The sequence below is a fragment of the Sus scrofa genome, chromosome 3 (genome assembly GCF_000003025.6).
Source record: "Sus scrofa isolate TJ Tabasco breed Duroc chromosome 3, Sscrofa11.1, whole genome shotgun sequence".
In the NCBI taxonomy this organism is placed as follows: Eukaryota; Metazoa; Chordata; class Mammalia; order Artiodactyla; family Suidae; genus Sus; species Sus scrofa.
Genome location: NC_010445.4, coordinates 34,065,287 through 34,077,838, shown reverse-complemented (window position 1 = coordinate 34,077,838; position 12,552 = coordinate 34,065,287).

Sequence of the window (12,552 nt, the reverse complement as noted above, 5' to 3'; positions counted from 1 at the left end):
CCGTTTTGGGGAGGGGTGCTGTTGAGGAATGACTGTGAATGGCATGAGGTTGCTTTTGGGGGGAAAACAAATGTGCTAAAACTAGATTATGGTGGCGTTCCCGTGTGGCACAGCAGGTTAAAGACCTGGCATTGTCACTGCTGTGTAGCAGGTTTGATCCCTGGCCCAGGAACTTCCACACACCGCAGGCACTAACAAGAACAAAAAACAAACAATAAAACGAAACCAAAAAACAGCAACTAGATTGTGGTGATGGTTGCACAACTCTGTAGGTATACTAAAAACTAGATATATGTACATACACACGCTATATAGTGTGTGTGTATATACAGATATAGACATGCAAATTTGTAAAAGCCTAGGTCAGACTTGCCCAGGCCTGAACAAAGGAACAGAAAGGGATGAGCTCAGGAATAATGAAAATGGTAGTGAGGCAACAATGGTGGAGGATTTAGAATGACAGTAACCACAGCAGCACTGCTTCCTGCAAGTGGCCTCTGCTCTGTGTCAGACACCGTGGCAGCCATGGTCTCATTTCATTAACACCGAGATCCTGGGAGGTGGTTGTGGCTTGAGAGGCTGGCGGGTTACGAGCAGCACACAGCTCTGGAGGCAGGCTACCCAGGATCAAACCCCACCTGCCATCCTTTCTTGCCTGGAACCACAAGCAAGTTCCAAAGCCTCTCTAAGCTGCAGTTTCTCCATCCAGAGGGAAGACAGAAAAATGATCCTGACCTTGACATTGCAAGGACACGACCTGGAATGAAGCATGTGAAGCTCTGAGCAGAGCCCCCAGGTAACCGATCGACAACAGCCAGTATAAATGTTAGCTCAGGCCATTAGCGTGGCTCCCGGTTCTGCAGAATATCACACAGAGGTTCAGAGTTTGACCCAGCAAGGTCACATAGCTAATAAGACACAGATTGGGCATTCAGCTCCCAGTTCTGGGCTGTTGCCACCACCCGGCTATGAATCTGAACAATTAGGTCTGACATCTTCAATGGCCCCAGCATGGCAGATGCAGCCACCTGGCCCCAACCCTCCCCCGTTCTCCTCCCCCCATCCCCCCGCCCCCCCCAATCATTTGCAGCTCCCAAGGAGACAGCATCTCTCCAGATTGTTAGTGCCAGAATTGCCACATCGGTGCCCAGCGCCAGCCTCCACCCAGCTCCCTGTTGGGGCAAGCAAAGGCCAAGCTAGAAATTCGCTGATAGAGATTCTGAACAACACAGGGGGTGGGTCTGAAATCAGCCAGATCTCTAAGGGCATGTTCCTTTTTTTGGGGCCGCCCGTGGCATAAGGAGCTCCCGAGCCAGGGATCAGATCCCAGATCTGAGCCACAGCCTTGAACTAAGCTGCAGCTGTGGCAACGCCAGATCCTTAACCCACTGTGCTGAGCCAGAGATTGAACCCACATTCCAGGGCTCCCAAGAGGCTGCCCATCCCCTTGTGCCACAGTGGGAGCTCTTCCGAGGTCATGTTCTCTTGAAATTGCCTCTGCTGGGACCACTGTCGCTCCCTTTCCCCAGTCAGGACCTGCCACCATGAGAGACAGATTTGGTCCTCCTCTGGACAGCAGCTCAGCCAGGGCTGGGGCGGGGAGCGGCGTAGAACTGCAGAGCTGGGGAAAACCACAGCATCAGTCATCTCACGGAGGAGGAAAGCAGGAGCCAGGAAAGGAGCATGTTCCCAAGCCCTCTGTTCAGCCCGCAAAGCTTTCATTTATTGAGCAGCTACTCTGTGCCAGGCACAAAGAATCCACTAGAAATAGGACAATTTGCCTTCCTCCTTTGAGGACCGCACATCGTTCCAGGAGACGCAGAACAGGAAAGGGATACACTCCACACAGTGGAGCACGTGCAGTCACAGAAGTAGGTCAGAATCATACTGTTTGATGACAGCTACCACTTGCAGAGGGCTGACTTAAGAGTTCTTCCCGTGGAGCTCCCTGGCGGTGCAACAGGTTAAGGATCTGGTGTTGACACTGCTGTGGCCTGAGTCACTGCTCTGACAAGGGTTTGATCCCTGGCCTGAGAACTTACTGCATGCCATGGGTGCAGCTCCCCAAAAAAGCTCTTCCCATAGCAGGGTATGCAAACTATTACATTTAGAATGGAGACCCCCTCCACTCCTGCCTCCACCCGCTCACCCTCCTGCACACGTCACGTTGGTGAGGTTTCATCTACACAGCCACCCTGCATGAGCTTCCAGTGGCCACTGTGCCAGATTGCCACAAACTGAGTGGCTGAAAACAACACCCATTTCTTCTGTCGGCTCTGGAGGTCAGAAGCCTGAAATCAGTTTCCCCGGGCTAAGCTCAAGGGGTAGGCAGGGCTGTGTTCATCCTGGAGGCTCTACAGGAGGACCTGTTTCCTGGGCTTTCCCAGCTTCCAGAGGCTGCCCGCATTCCTTGGCTTGCAGCCCTCCCTCCACCTTTGAAGCCAGGGTACGAGCATCTTCTTGCCTCTCTGACCACCGCCTTTGCCTTCGTCCCTTCCCTCTCTGACTGTCCAGTTTCTCTCTGTGACCCTGCTGAGCACACCCAAGTAATTCAGGAAAACCTCCCCATCTCGAGATCCTTAGTCACGTCTGCAAAGTCCCCTTTGCTGAAGAAAGTAACACAGTCATAGGTTTGGGGGATTCGGACCCTGGACAGTTTGGAAGATCCTGATTCTGCCCAGCACAAACCCTAAAAGGTAGGGACCCACTATCACCCACATTAGAGATGAGGAAACCAGGGCTTAGGATGGTAAAGTCACTTATCTAAAGTCACAAGAGGGGAAGGGATTTGAAGCGGGTTTGCCCGACTCCTGAGAGCGTGGTCTGGCCTCTGCTCTGCTACAAAGACAGAGGGTTGAGGTCCAGAGCCAGTGAAGGGAGACTTCCCGAAAGAGGGTTCCCAAGCCAAACTCCTTTGCTTTGTTTTGCTTTACTTTTTTGCTTTTCAGGGCCGCACCCATGGCATCTGGAGGTTCCCAGGCTAGGGGTCAAATTGGAGCCACAGCTGCCAGCCTACACCACTGCCCCAGCAACGCCAGATCCGAGCCGCCTCTGAGACCTACACCACAGCTCACGGTAATGCCGGATCCTTAACCCACTGAGCGAGGCCAGGGATTGAACCCGAAACCTCATGGTTCCTAGTCGGATTTGTTTCCACTGTGCCACAATGGGAACTCCCCAGACTGCCTTTGCAATTGAGGCATAAGCAGGACATTCTGGGGCTGAACTGCAGAACACCTGGCTGCCCTTTGCACCCTGCCCCCCAGAGCAACATCTCCACATGCAACCTGGGGGGAACCGGACACCTGATGTCCCCAAACAGGCCAGGCCACTTTCTCCTGTCGTTCCACATCATTGAGACAGAAATGAAAGCTGAGCTGGATGCTTCAACCACTTGGCTGCTTCCCTCCAGTCTCCAGCTCATTGGAATGTCCGAACCTTCACAAGCATCCTTCTCTCCATTGGAACGATGGCAGTTAATTGATGCCTGTTCAAGGAAGTATGTTCACTGCCCTCCCTGCCTCCCACCCTTCTTCTCCCTGGCCCTGGAGTTTTGCTCAGAAACATCTTTCCAGTGTCAACAAGTATCTCTTTTCTATGACAACCGAGGGAAATAAGGCGTCTAGACATGGGCCAAACAAGACCGGCCTTATCCAACTCTGGCCATTACTTAAAGTCTGAATAGAATCCCCAAGAGAACATGCAGACAGAGACTTTTGGGCCAGGCTGGGCCAGGAAGGAATGGAAATGTTTAGTATAAAAATGGTATGTAACTTTTCTATCTTGGGGAGAAAAGGAAAAAATTAAAGTTGTTCATTATCCAGGAACTGGAGAAACCTCTATTAACCTGTCATGTGCATTTCTTTCTCATTACTTTTCCCTATGAATAAAATCATGATAGTAGCATTTATTAAGCTTTCTCTGGGTGCAGGCCCGGCTCTGAGTGCTTTGCACGGTCCTCAGGGCAATTCTACAAGGTAGATGCTATCACCATCCGCAGTTAACAGGGAGGGATAGTGATGCTAAGAGAGAAGAAGCAATAAAATGATAAATAGAGCCAGGATGGTGGGGAAAAGCATAGGCTTTGAAGCTTTTTTCTTTTTCTCTAACATTGCAATTCTTCATGCAGGTAATATTAACACACGTTGTGAAATATACAAGTTTTAAAATTCAAAAGGAAGGAGTTCCCATCATGGCTGAGCGGTGAACAAACCTGACTAGGATCCATGAGGTTGCAGGCTCAATCCCTGGCCTCGCTCAGTGGGTCAAGGATCTGGCATTGCCGTGAACTTGGCTTGGATCTGGCATTGCTATGGCTGTGGCATAGGCCAGCAGCTCCAATTCAGCCCCTAGCCTGGGAACTTCCATATGCCATGGATTTGGCCCTAAAAAGACAAAAGTAAACAAACAAACAAACAAAACAGAAAAGCAACACTTAGCTAGAGCCTTACACCGCGTAAGTAGTCACCATATGTAAGATCTAATTATTAGAATTGTAATAACATCACATGTAATTTTCTCTTCAACTATAATTACATCACTTGGACATCATTTGCAAAAGTGAAAATAATCATCTATCTGTACCCCACATCAAATATAAAAATTAACTCCAAATGGATCAAAGATGCAAGTGTAAAAAGCTATAAAACTAAAGGAGAACATCGGAGGAAATCCTCATGGCCTTGGGTTAAGCAAGATTTTTTAGCACAAAGAGCACAATTCATAAGAGAAAAAAGTAATGGTCCCCAATGACCCCACCTCCTAGGAATCACACCCTTGTGTAATCCCCCTCTTTGTGAGAGTGGATGGGACCTGGGCTTGGCTTTGAACTAGGAGAAAGCAGCAAAGGCAATGGGACATCATTTCTGTCTCTGATTACATTATATGAGCTCGTTTCCATCTTGCTGGCACACTTTCTTCAGTTGCCTTCTCAGCTTGCAGACTTCATGTTGGAAAGACCATGTGTCCAGTAACTGTCCATGGCTCTCTAGCCAACTGCCAGTAAAGAAGTGAAGCCCTCAGTAAACAGCTCTGGAAGGACTGAATTCTGCCAACAACCTGAGTGACCCTGGAATCAGATCCAGCCCAGTCAAGCCTTCAAATGAGACCCCAGCCTCAGCTGTTGACTTGACTGCAGGCTTATGAAAGACTGAAGCAGAAGACCCAACAAAGCCATCCCTGGGTTCCTGACCCACAGAAATGGTGAAATTAATAGATGTATGCTCTTTTAAGCCACAACAATTATGGTGGTTTGTTATGCAGCAACAGATAGCTACAACAATTGGCATGTTTCTAGACAGCAGTCTGGGGCTGTGTGTTGAGGATCTTATCACCAGAGTTCCTGTCGTGGTTCAGTGGAAACAAATCTGACTAGGAACCATGAGGACGCAGGTTCAATCCCTGGCCTCGCTCAGTGGGTTAAGGATCCAGTATTGCCATGAGCTGTGGTGTAGGTCGCAGACAAGGCTCAGATCTGGCGTTGCTGTGGCTATGGCGTAGGCCAGCAGTGATAGCTATGATTTGACCCCTAGCCTGGGAACCTCCATGTGCTGAGGGCATGGCCCTAAAAAAATAAAAATTATACAAGGGCACATCCATTGACTCTGCAATTCCAATTTGAGAAATGGAGGCAATTGCTCCAAAAAGTACATTCAAAGATATCCATCCCTGGGTTGCCTGGTCGGAGAAAAGTATCTAACAATTTGTGAGGACCTACGACATGCCAGGCGCCTGGTACATTTTATTTCAGTTCAGTCTCCCAACAATCTTATTCTTATAATATTACACCCATTTTTCACACCAACACATGAAGTCTCCAAGAGATGAAGTGACTCACCAGAAATGAATCAGACGACGCCCATCAAATTTTTAGCACCGTGTCTGGCATGAGGCAGATGCTCAATAAATCACACAGTGTTTGTCTTCATTTAGCTGCAAGTTGCAGAAACCCAACTAACTCAAAATAGTCTAAGCTTAAAAAGAGCTTCAAAATTGGAGCGTTATGGATGGCTGGCTCCAGGCATGGCTGTATCCAGGAGCTGGAAAAATATCTATCCGCAGGACTTTGTCTTTATTAATCTGTTCACTCTGCTTGCTTGTTTTTCAGGCTCTGTTCTCATGACAGACCTATTTCCTTCCTCCTGGCCTAGCAAGCCTGGGAGCACAAAAACATCCCTCTCCCCAAATCCAGAGGCTAATATGAAAAAAGAATCTGATTTGGGCTTGCTTTGGGTCACATGCTCCTTCCTAGAATTACATCACCAGGAGGTGAGGGCTCTATGATTGGCCCTCCTGGGTCGCATGACCATCTTCCGGGGCAAGAGTGTCATGATTGGCACTCCCTCCCACCTAGAAGCCCCAGGGTCAGCAGAGTGACTGGGGAAGGAGTACGGGGAGGGCACAGAAGGGGCACAGCAACCCCCAGTTAGCAATTACGACTCCAGCGTGGATACTGACAGAAAATCACGATCAGATCCTCCCCGCCCAGCTCTGATCGGGAACTCACGTCGTTTCCATTACACACGCCTCATCTCTCACGTCCCCGCTCTAACCTTTTCACACTTCGCACTGTCAGCTGCCCGACAGCGTGCAGCCAAAAGCAACCGCTCGCAAAAGAGCCTCGGTGAAGGAAAGCCAGCTGGACGCAAAGGTCAGCGCGGGCGGGGTTGACGCGCGCCCTGGTCCTTGGGCACAAGGGCTCCAGGGCTGCCAGCGTCCTCAGCAGCACAGCGAGCCCCGGAGAGCAACTCTAGGAGGGGGAGGGGCTGGCGGCTTCTCTGTGGCCCCACCCAGCCAACGACAGCAACCAAATCTTGGCTGATGTTTCTTGAGTGCCTGCTTGTGTGCCAGGCCCTGTTTTAAACACTTGACCCACCTTGACTCCATCCTGGCATCAAGACTATGAGAAGTGTGCTGTCATCACTCCCATTTTACAGAGGGAGAAACTGACGCACACAGAGCATGATGTAACTTGCCCAGGACCAAAGTTCCTAAGCACCAATGCCTGCTGCAAAGAGGAGCAATGCGCTCAGAGCCCAGGAGGAGGAGAGCCACGTGCCCCAGAAGGTCCCACTCTTTTTGGGTTTTTTTTTGTTTTTTTTTGGTTTTTTTTTGTCTTTTTAGGGCCGCACCCGTGACGCATGGAGGTTTCCAAGCTAGGGGTCGAATTGGAGCTACAGCTGCCGGCCTACACTACAGCCACAGCAACACCGGATTCTTAACCCACTGAGCGAGGCCAGGGATCAAACCCAGGTCCTCATAGACACTGGTCAGGTTTGTTTCCGCTGAGCCACAATGGGAACTCCAGGATGGAAAGTCTTTAACACGATTTTATTGGGCATCTGCTATGTGCTGGGTCATGTGCCAGGCCCCGGGGAGGGAACGCTGAGTGAAATAGCCACAGCCGCCCTTCGTGAGCTCGCACACAGACTGATTTCCCTAAAGAGAGGAATGTGTGTCTTTTGAGCAAATATCATAAACCAAGAACCAAGCTGAGCTGTTCCCTTTAATCCCTAAAACAACTCCCTAAAATGGGGCACTGTTATCCCCATTTCATTTTATTTAGGTATTTATTTTTGGCCGTGCACTCATGGCCTGCGGAAGTTCCAGGACCAAGGATCAAACCCCAGCCACAGCAGCAACTCAAGCCACAGCAGTAACAATGCTGAATCCTTAACCACTAGGCCTCCAGGGGACTCCCTACTATCCCCATTTTACAGAAAGAAACAGAGGCTCTGAGACATTGTTAACTTGCCCAAATTCACGTAGCTCATTCGCAAGAGTCAGGACTTGAGTCCAAGGCTCACGTCACACTGCCCCCCCAGGGATGGCTGCTGGCGTCCATATCCATCCATTCCTGGTCCCTCATACCCTGCGTGCCTCTCCCCCCATCCAGCTTTGTCCCAGAGCAGCAAAGCGCCTCTTGGTTTTTTCGGGGTTTTGTTGTTATTGTTATTGTTTTTAGGGCCACACCTGCAGCATATGGAAGTTCCTAGGCTAGGGGTCGAATCGGAGCCATACCTGCCAGCCTACACCACAGCCGTAGCAACGGGGGATCCGAGCCATATCTTCGGCCTACACCATAGCTCACTGGCAATGCTGAATCCTTAGCCCACTGAGCGAGGTCAGAGATTGAACCTGCACCCTCATGGGTACTAGTGAGGCTCGTTACTGCTGGGAACTTCTGAGAAGCGCCTCTAGCTTGCCCTCTGCCCAGCCCACTTTCTTCCCCGAAATCCCCCCTCAGCTCTCTTGCTCTTTTCTCCACCAAGCTCAGCGCTGCCCTAAGGGCAACACATTTTCCCAACTGGGAAAGAAGAAATCGAAATTTTTGGTTTTGCACAAAAGCTACCCTTTGCACCTGTGGCCGAAAGTCCCCCACAGAACAGAAAGACTATCCAAAGCCACACCAAAGGTGGGTATTTGCTGAGTGAGCACCCTGGCCAGAAGCTGGCTAGAGGCTGGAGAGAGGAGGAGAATGACACAGCAGCACCTGCTCAAGATGCTGAGGGAGGTGCTAGGGATGGAGTAGGCACAGGTGGTTGTACAAGTCCCAATAGGGGACCACCGATAAAGAGGGAAACCGGGGGGATGTTGGGAGACCACTCTAAGTTCAAGAAAGCCATCAGAACAAGGCAGGCTTGCTTGACTAGTTGGAGGAGCAAGAATCGCCTCAGGTCATTAGGTGGGGGATGGGATGAGGCCTGCATTCAGATTCAGACCAAGGGCAAGAGTCTGAGGACTGCCCTTCGGCTGATTTGAATACACACCTTACCTGATACTAAGGAGGAGCTACCACTCCCAGAAAGGAAGAGGAGGGCCTTTCCAACCCCCACTCCCCTTGGAGGATAAAACTGTCACCCACCAGATCCTTGGGCTGCCCTTCCGTGCCTGCCCGCTTACATCTCTCACTAGTGTCCTATTCTAATAAATGTTTCTTGCCTATCACTTTGTCTCTTGCTGAATTCCTTCCGCACCAAGGCATAAAGAACCTGAACCTCGGGAGTTCGCGTCGTGGCACGGTGGTTAATGAATCCGACTAGGAACCATGAGGTTGCAGGTTCCATCCCTGGCCTTGCTCAGTGGGTTAAGGATCCGGCATTGCCGTGAGCTGTGGTGTAGGTTGCAGATGCGGCTCGGATCCTGCGTTGCTGTGGCTTTGGCATAAGCTGGCGGCTACAGCTCTGATTAGACCCCTAGCCTGAGAACCTCCATATGCCGCAGGAGCAGCCCTAGAAAAAGGCAAAAAGAAAAAAAAAAGAAGAAGAAGAACCTGAACCTCAAGTCCAAGAACTACCCTGAGTCCAAGCACAGGGTGAGTAATTTTAATTTACAACCGTGGGTTCAAGTCCCAATCTGGGTTTAGGCTGGGTTCAAGTCCCGGCAGGTGGGTTCAAGCCCCAATCTGTTCTGGCTAGGTTCAGGTGGTTAGTGCTGTCAGTTTCAGAAGTAGACACAGGGCCTCCTGGGGCAGCCCAGAGTTCCCTTTGTTGCGCCTGATGAGGGAATGGGGAAGATGCTGACGGGTGGAAAGCTTGAAAGATGTATAGAAACTCATAAAAGGGCAAGTCACGAGGGAGGGCACTCTGGGTACACAGTCTCTGCGGGACCTGGTGTGGCTGGCACACCAGGAGTGAGAAGGGACTGTGCGGTGGGCACCTGGGCTTTGAAGTTGCCCAGCATGCCTTCTGTTTTTTCTGGCAATAGTACCCTAATTTTTCTTTAAGGGGGCCATCCCCTCCCCGGCGCAGCATCAGCGAGACTGTCAATCAAGTTGCCCCGCCCCCTCACAGCCGAGATAGACCAATCAGATGCTCCTCTTTTCTGAATTTGCATCCTGAATAGAGAATGGGTTGAAGGAAAGGCGAAGGGCTAATCCGTTTCTAAGGTTACACCTTGAAGAAGGTCCCTTTGCTTCCATCTTGAATTTCCGGAGCTCTCTGGATCCCGTCCCTTTCATGGCCTTGCTTTCCCAGCTTTTCCATCCATTTTGTTCAACCGTCCTCTAAACACTGTCAGATTTTTTAGCATATTTTAGCCATGGCTGGTTTCAGGGCTTCCAACCAAGATATCTGAACAGGTGTAGGACTGTGCAGCATCACACAGTCTGGGAAAGAGTGCAGGATGGATTAGACATCAGAGGAGTGAGCCTGTCGTTAGAAGCTCATCTTGGACTACTTGTTAGGGCCCTAAATCTGATGGCATGTCCTGTAAGAAGAAAAGACGGAGACGCAGAAGAGAAGGCCATGCACAGAGGGAAGCAGAGATTGGAGTGATTCGGTTTGCATGTCAAGGAAGGCCCAGCATTGCCAGGTGGAAGAGAAGCAGGGAACAGATCCTGCCCAAGAGCCTTCAGAGGGAGCATGATCCTGCCGGCACCTTGATTTTGGACTTCTAGCCTTGTGAACTGTGAAAGAATTCGCTTCTGTTGTTCTAAGCCCCCCAGTTTGTGCTCATTTTTTTCTTTCTTTTTTTTTTTTTTTTTTTTTTTTTTTTGGTCTTTTTGTCTTTTTGCCATTTCTTGGGCTGCTCCCATGTCATATGGAGGTTCCCAGGCTAGGGGTCGAATTGGAGCTGTAGCCACCGGCCTACGCCAGAGCCACAGCAATGTGGGATTCGAGCCACGTCTGCAACCTACACCACAGCTCACGGCAACACCAGATCCTCAACCCACTGAGCAAGGCCAGGGATCGAACCCACAACCTCATGGTTCCTAGTTGCATTCGTTAACCACTGAGCCACAACGGGAACTCCTGTGCTCATTTCTTACAATGGCCCCAGGAAGCTGCTCTGCTTGCCTCTGAGGCAGGAGAAAGGCTGTTGTCACCTACGCTCCAGAGCTCCCTGTGGGGTGGGGCTGGGGCTGGAATTCCACCTGAGGGCTCTCATGCCGCTCTTCTCACTATCCCTGCCCTGTCTCTCTCACTTTCCAGTTTCTCCTGGAAACCCTTCCTGCATAAATCACTGGCACGTGAATTCCCACCTCTGGGTCTGCTTCTGGGAGAACTTGGCCTCAGACTGGAGATAAGGACCAGGGCCAGGCTTGGCATTGAGGCTGCCCAATTCCAGAAAGTTGGAAGCATGTTTTAGACAACTCACTTTACTTTTCTGGAACAACTTTTCAGAGTCAGACCCACCTAGGCCAGCCCCCTAGGAGCTGAGCAGCTGCAGGCAAGTGACATCACATCTCTGAGCCTCAGTTGGCAGATCTGCAAAATGGGGCCCCTCTGGGCACATCCCTCTCAGGGTAGCTTGGAGAATTGCGGATGATGTAGGTAAGTGAGCAGCAGGCCCTGAGCCAGGGCTGCTGTGTTCTGCACGGCTGGGTGGGTCCAGGGTGGGTATGTCCAGCTGGATGTGAGTTTGCAGACAAAGCAGCCTCACCTTGAGGCCGTGCCCTTGAAGGAGACCCTGGAAGACGTGGACCTTCCACAAGCCTTCTGCCGTCCGCATTGATTAGACTTGGTTTGCCAAATGTCCCCAAGATAAAAGGAGCTGATGATGAGCCATATGATCAAAGCACATTTGGGAGATCTGAAGGCTTGTGGAGAAAAAAAGAGGAAAATGTGAGTTGGGGAGAGAAAAAAAAATAGATCACAAAAGCTGGGAACAGAATGAAAGGGGCCATCTGCATTCTCCCACGAGAGCCCCCCACTGCTGTCCTCCAGGGGGGTGGTCCTGAAATGGGATGGGGGTGCATTGTAGGAAGAAGGCATTGAATCAGCCTGTCCCGATTCACTCAGAAGGAAGCTGATGCTCAGAGCCGGCACCCAGAGTCTCACAGGTGAGGCCAATCCGGGTCGTCTCAAGTCCAGACCCCAGACTCAATCCCTGCTTCCCTTAAGCAGCCCAGGGTCCCTCCTGACCTCAAGTCCATCCTTTTCTCCATCCCCCAGCATGTTTCTTGTTCTCCAAGTCCAGCATTTCAAAACACAATGTGTTCTAGGACGTTCTTACTCAGTACAGCCATGACGCCCCGCTACCCCGCCCCCAGAGGACTCTCAGAAACAAACAAGATAGCATCTCTATGAGAGGGGCCATGCTCGTCCATCAAGTCACCATTTTCCTGAATGTCAAGGCCATGATTACACACCTGCACAGCGAACTTCAAGACACTCTGAGAAACCGTAAGCTCAGCTGGAGAGGTTCCTGGGGCTATGGATTGGTGGCGGTGGGGGGGTTGCAGGGGATATATTTGATATAAATCTTTGTACTTTCCATTCAGTTTTACTATGAACCTAAAACTGCTCTGAAAAAAATAATGCTTACTATTTTTTTAATGTTTTAAGAAATGAAGGGGAGAAAGAAAAGGGAAGGAAAGATGTTGGGCCAATGGCTTAGCCTCTCTGACCTCATCTATTAAAGGAGAACAGTTCTTCATTCACGGGGTTGTTCTGGGGACTAAAAGTAATAAAACATGTGAGATGCCAGGCACGGCCTCCATTTGTCTGCATTTACTAACGAGGACTTGGCTTCGTATTCCAGAGTCACTGCCCCTTACTCAGCTAGCCAAGATCAATCCCTGCCCGAGCTAGAAGAAAACATGTGTGTTAA